At 34.2% G+C, this 6,867-nt stretch overlaps 1 pseudogene; it reads right to left on the reverse strand.

Moving 5' to 3' along the window:
• Positions 1-312: 312 nt before the first annotated feature.
• Positions 313-850, reverse strand: LOC102883162 (annotated as a pseudogene).
• Positions 851-6,867: the final 6,017 nt, after the last annotated feature.

A 6,867-nucleotide genomic window follows, 5' to 3' on the forward strand; every position in this document is an offset into this window, starting at 1 on the left:
TCCCCATAACCTCTCCAACACTTACTACTTATCCTGTTGATGATAGCCATTCTAACAAGTGTGAGGTGGTATCTCATTGTGGTTTGGATTTGCATATCCCTAATAGCTAGTAAAGCTGAGCATCTTCTCATATGTCTCTTGGCCATCTGTATATCTTCTTGAGAGAAGTGTCTGTGTAGGTCCTCTGCCCATTTTTTTTTTGTTGTTGTTTGTTTACTATGTAGAGTTATTTTTAATAGGGCAAGTATGTATATTTTCTGTAACGTATTTCACTTGCAAGCATGACTGATGAGGTTTATCCCTCTCTTTTTTCTACATGGGCCGCTCCCGGGGCATGGTTACAATATGCCACCACAGTGGGGCAAATCACCTTCTTTTCAGGCCGGGGGCAAAGCTTCAGTGTTGGGACCACCAACTGGGGTTTCCTCCTGCAGCTGCTTAACCTCTCGCTCCCAGCTTTTTCAGCACAGTTTCTTCCACTGCTCTCTCTTGGCAAAGTAATCAGGATATATTGCCTTCTCAGAAGGATGCCAGTAATCTCAGCACCACTCAGGAAACTTGTAACACTCGTATCTCTCATAGGAAGTGCCTCCAGGAGAGTCAGGGAAGTTGTATGGCTGAGGATACTGATTGTGCCAGAATACTTCCTCCACCTCCCTCAGCAGCTGGGTGGCCTTCACCGTATCCTTTCAGTCTTATGTTCTTCAAACCAGGCTCTTATCAAACAGGCAAAGTACCAATGTTTATCCCTGTGGATGCATCATGACTCCAGATGGTGGAAAGGTCGCTTAGAAAACCCCAAAACCTTCTGCTATTGGGTCAGGTAGGCAGTGGGAGCCAACGGCGCCATGATGGCCTGCTCATCTTCAGCGGCCACGAGGGCTCTGCCTCTGCCCATTTATTAATTGAATTGTTTGTTTTCTTATTATTGAGTTATATGAGTTCTTTATATGTTTTGGAAATTAGCTCCTTATCGAAGGCATTGTTTGCAACATCTCTCATTCAGTTGGTTGCTTCTTTGTTTTGTTGATGGTTTCTTTTGCTGTGCAGAAGCTTTTTAGTTTGATATAGTCCCATTAATTTATTTTTGCTTTTACTTCCCTTGCCTTTGAAGCCAAATCTATAAAATCCTCTCTAAATTTAAGGTTCATGAGTTCAGTACCTTTTTTTTTTCTATGCAATTCATTGTTCCAGGTCTTATACTTAGGTCTTTGATCTATTTTAAATTGATTTTGGCGTATGATGATAGCAGTCTAGTTTTACTCTTTTGCATGTGGCTTTCCAAGTTCCCCAGCACCATTTATTGAAGAAGTTTCCTTTTCTCTAGTGTATATTTTGGATCCTTTGTTGAAAGTTATTTGCCCATGTATACATGGGCTCTCAATTCTGTTCCATTGGTCTGCCAATACTATGCTATTTTGATTATGTTGTTTCATAGTATAATTTGAAGTCAGGCAGTGTGATTGATACATACAGCCTTGCTCTTTTCTATCAAGATTGCTTTAGCTATTCAGTATTAGATTAGTATTTAGTATTTGATTCCATACAAATCTGATGATTTTTTGTTCTATTTCTTTAAAAAGTGCCAAAGGGATTTTGATGGAGATTGCATTAAATCTGTATATTGCTTTGATTAATATGACCATTTTAATTGTGTTGGTTCTTCTAACCCATGAACACAGAATATCTTTCCATTTCTTTATGTCTTCTTCCATTTCTTTTAATAATGTCTTATAGCTTCCAGTGTATAGCGTCTTCATATGTTTTGTTAAGTTTATTCCTAGGTATTTTATTCTTTTTGTTGCAAGTACAAAAGGATTTTTTTTTTCATTTCTTTCCTGAAATTTTATTGTTAGTGTATAAAAACAATATGAATTTTTGTGCATTGAGTTTGTATCCTGCAACTTTACTGAGTTTGTTTATTTTTTTCTAGTAGTTTTTTTTGGTGGAGTCTTTAGGGTTTTCTACATAGAAAATCATGTTATCTGCAAAAAGTGACAATTTGACTTCTTCATTCCCAATTTGGATGCTTTTTATGTCTTTCTCTTGCCTGATTGCTCTAGCTAGAGCTTCCAATACTATATTGAATAAGAGTGGTGAGAATGGACAACCTTGACTTTTTCCTGATCTTAGAGGGTAAGGTTTCAGTTTTCACCATTAAGTATAATATTAGCTAAGGGTTTGTTATATATGGCCTTTATTATTTTGAGGTACTTTCTTTCAATATCCATTTTTTGAGTGTTCTAATCATAAATGACTATTGTATCTTGTCAAATGCTTTTTCTGTATCTATTGACTTAATCATATGATTTTTATCCTTTATTTTGTTAATGTGGTGTATCACATTGACTGATTTGCATATGTTGGACCATCCTCGTGCCCTAAAATGAATCTCACTCTGTTGTGATGTGTTATCTTTTTAAGGTATTGACATATTTGATTTGCTAATATTTTGTTTAAGATTTTTGCATCTGTATTCATCAAAGATATTGGTCTGTATTTGTATGTGTGTGTGTGTGTTTGTGTGTGTTATCCTTGCCAGATTTTAGTATCGAGATAATGTTAGCCTCATTAAATGAATTAGGAAATATTGCCTCTAATTCATTTTTTTTTTAGGAGAGTTTGAAATGAACAGGTATTAAATCATCTTTGAATGTTTTGTATAATTCACTAGTGAAGCCATCTGGTCCTGGGCTTTTATTTTTAGGGAGATTTTTGATGATTGTTTCTATCTCTTTACTGTTAATCAGTCTATTTAGATTTTCCAGTACTTCGTGATTCAGTCTAGGAAGGTTGTATATTTCTAAAAACTTGTCATTTCTTCTAAGTTATTTAATTTGGTGACATATACTCTTTTCTAGTATTCTGTATGGTGCTACTTTGTATTTCTGTGATATGTCATAACTTCTCTTTCATTTCTCATTTTGTTTATTTGTCTGTTCTCTTTTTTCCTTAGCGAGCCTAGCCAAGGATTTGTCAATTTTATTATCTTTTCAAAAAACCAGCTCTTTGTTGTATTAATGTTTTCTATTGTCTTTTTGTTCTCAATTTTATTTAATTCTGCTCTAAGTTTTATTATTTCCTTTCTTCTGCTGACTTTGGGCTTCATTTATTTTCCTTTTTCATGTTCTTTAAGATGTAATGTTAGGTTGTTCATTTGTGATTTTTCTTGTTTCTTGAGATAGGCCTGTAATGACATGAACTTTTCTTTTATTACCGCTTTTGCTGTATCCTAAAAGTTTTGATATGTTGTATTTTCCTTCTTATTTGTTTCCATGTATCTTTTGATCTCTCCTTTTGTTTCTTCTTTGACCTAGTCATTCTTTAGTAGCATGTGGGTTTTCCTGCCTTTTTTGTTTTTGCAGTCTATCTCGAGTTTCAAAGCATCGTGGTCAGAGAATATGCTTGGTATGATTTCAATCTTCTTGAATTTGTTGAGGCTAGTTTTGTGTGCCAAAATATGGTCTATCTTGAGAATGTTCCATGCGCACTAGAGAAGAATGTATAATCCGGTGTTTTGGGAAGAAAGACTCTTTAAACGTCAATTATGTCCATTTGGTCTAATATTAAACGTCATATGTCCATTTGGTCTAATATGTCATTTAAGGCTGATATTTCCTTATTGATTTTCTGTTTGGATGACCTATCCCTAGCTGTCAATGAGGTATTTAGTTCCTCTACTATAATCGTGTTTTTGTCAGTTTCTCCCTTTAGTTCTGTTAGTAGTTGCTTTATATAATTTGGTGCTCTTGTTTGGGAGCATAAATATTAATAAGTGTTACGTCTTCTTGATGTATTATCCCCTTGTTTCTTGTTACCTTTTTTATCTTCAAGTCTATTTCCTCAGGTATAAGTATAGCTACATCTGCTTTTTCTGCATGTCATTTGCTTGGAGTATCATATTACACCCTTTCACTTTGAGTCCATGATTGTCCTTGCAGCTGAGATGTGTCTCTAGAAGGCAGCAAATTGTTGGGTTTTGTTTTTCTGCTCCGATCTGCTACTCTGCCTTTCTATTGGTGAGTTCAGTCCTTTTACATTTAAGGTGATTATTAATACATGATGTTTTCCTATAGCCATTTTATTTTTTGTTTTCTGGGAGCTGTTTTTTCTATTGTTTTTATTCTCTTGTATTTCTGTCATTTTAGTTTGGTCATATTCTATAATTTTTCCTTCTGTTTCCTCCTTTTTATGTTATGTGTCTCAGTTCTGGATTTTCTTTTTGTGTGTATGGTTACCATTAAGTTTATGTAAAAGAAATTTTCCTATATATAGTAGTCCTTTTTCTACTGTGTGTGTCTCATCTTTATTACTCTTTGCAGATTCAAACCTTTACCCCCTCTCCTTTTCTATTTTTCTTGGCTCGTATTAGCCCTATTTATGCTGTGAATTCATTTCTGAGTTACAGTAGCTATTGTCATCTTCTCTTTTTAAAAATGTTTTTAACTTCTCTTTTTACATAACCATTATGTAATATTTAATTTTATAAAACTCTATTCTGAAAAATGGTTACAATTTCCTGTTTCTACCTGTTAATCATCTTACTTATAGTTTTGTATCTTTTTGTCTTTTTTGTTTCAGATAGGATAACCACCTTCAGTATTTTCTGTAATGCAGGCCTTGTGATATAAAATTCCCTCAGCTTCTGTATGTCTGTATGTCTTTCTTATCTAAAATATCTAAAGGAGAATACTTTCCTGCATATATTATTCTTGGCTGGTAATTTCTCTTTCAATAGTTTGAATACTTTGTTCTACTCCTTTCTAGCTTGTAGAGCTTCTGCTGAAAAATCCAACGGTAATCTAATGGGTTTTCCTTTATAGGTTGCTGTCTTCTTTTCCCTGGATGCTTTGAGAATTCTTTCTTTGTCATTAATTTTCGACAGTTTTAATATAATGTGGGTTGGAGAAGACTTTCTTAAATCAAGATAATTCGGTGTTCTGTTTGCTTCTTGGATTCGAGGATCTAGTTCTTTCTATAGGTTTTAGAAGTTCTCATCACCTGTTTGAATATGCTCTCTGTTTCGTTCTCCCACTCTTTTCTTTGGTATATCTATTATTCCTATATTGCTCTTTCTGATGGAATTAGAGTGTTCTTGTAGGCTTTTTCCATTTTTTTTTAACCTCAAGTCTCTCTCTTTTATCTACGTCCTTTCCAGATTTCTGCCTTCGATATAGCTAATTCTATCCTCCATCAGGTCTGCTATATTTCCTAAGCTTGATATTTCATTCTTTATCTCCTTTATTGAGTTTTTTAGCTTCAGAATTTCTGTTTGGTTCTTTTTTAAAGTTTTGGACTTTTTGGTAAAGTCTTTCTTCTGTTCACAGTTTTTATTTTTGAGTTCATTTATCTGCTTGAGTTTTCTTGCATCTCATGGAGTTTTTTTCAGAACTGCAGTTTTGAATTCTCTGTCATTTAAATTACTTATTTTTATTTTGTTAAGTTTATTTTCTGGAGATTTTTTAAAATATTAATTTATTTTTAGGTTTATCAAAATATAATAGACAATTTGCTTGTATTTACATTGTAAAATTCAATGAATTTTTTTTCATTTATAGTTGGCATACAATAATATATTCATTTCAGTTGTACAGCATAGTGATTAGAGATCTATATGACTCACAAAGTGATCACCCTACTAAATTTAGTACCCCTCTTCCTCCTTACATATTTATAACAACATTATTAACTATTTTCCTTATACTACGCTTTATATCTTCATGTCTATTTTGTAACTATCCATTTGTATTTCTTAAACTCTTTGCCATTTTTTTGCCATCCCCTCAACACCCTTCCCATCTAGTAGCCCTCAAAATATTCTCTGTATGAGTTTGTTTTCGCTTTTGTTGTTTTTATTTTGTTCTTTAGATTCCACGTGTACGTGAAATCATGCGGCATTTTTCTTTCTCTAACTGACTTACTTCATTTAGAACAATATCCTCTAGGTCCATCAAGGCAATATCTTTTCCCATCCCCTTCCTTTTAGTCTGCGTGTGTCTTTTCATCTAAAGTGAGTCTCTTGTAGGCAGCATGTGTAGGGGTCTTGTTTTCTTATCCATTCAGCCACTCTGTCTTTTGGTTGGAGCACTTAATTCTTTTCCATTTGAGGTACTTGTTGATAGGAATGTAGTTATTACCATTCTTTATTTCAGTTTTAGATACATGTTTTTTCTTCTTAAAGAAGTCTCTCCGACATTTCCTGTAATACTGGCTGGTGGCGATGAATTCCTCTAGCTTATTTTTGTCTGGGTTTTCATCATGTTGAATATTTTGCCCCAAACCCTTCAGTCCTCCATAATTTCTTTTGAGAAATCAGCTGCTAGTCTTATGGGAGCTCCCTTGTAGCTAACTAATTGCTTTTCTCTTGCTGCTTTTAAGATTTTCTCTTTGTATTTGGCTTTTGGCATTTTAATTATAATGTGTTTTGATGTGGGCCTCTTTTGGTTCATCTTTTTTGGGACTCTGACTTCCTGAAGTTGCGTGCCTATTTCTTTCACCAGGTTAGGGAAGTTTTCCATCATTATTTTTTCAAATAGCTCTTCAACTTCTTGTTTTCTGTAAGACCCCTATGACATAGATATTTTTACATTTAATAGCGTCCCATTGGCTTCTTAAATTATTATTATAGTCTATTTTCCATAGTGGCTGTACCAATTTGAAGTCCCACCAGCAGTGTGTGAGGGTTCCTTTTTCTGCATCCTCTCCAACATTTGTTATTACTTGTCCTGCTGATAACAGCTATTTTAACAGGTGTGAGGTGGTATCTCAAAGTGGTTTTGACTTGCATTTCCCTAATAGCTACTGATGAGTATCTTTTCAAATATTTGTTGGCCATTTGTATATCCTCTAGGAGAAGTGTCTGTTCAG

The sequence above is a fragment of the Pteropus alecto genome, unplaced genomic scaffold (assembly GCF_000325575.1).
Source record: "Pteropus alecto unplaced genomic scaffold, ASM32557v1 scaffold164, whole genome shotgun sequence".
In the NCBI taxonomy this organism is placed as follows: domain Eukaryota; kingdom Metazoa; phylum Chordata; class Mammalia; order Chiroptera; family Pteropodidae; genus Pteropus; species Pteropus alecto.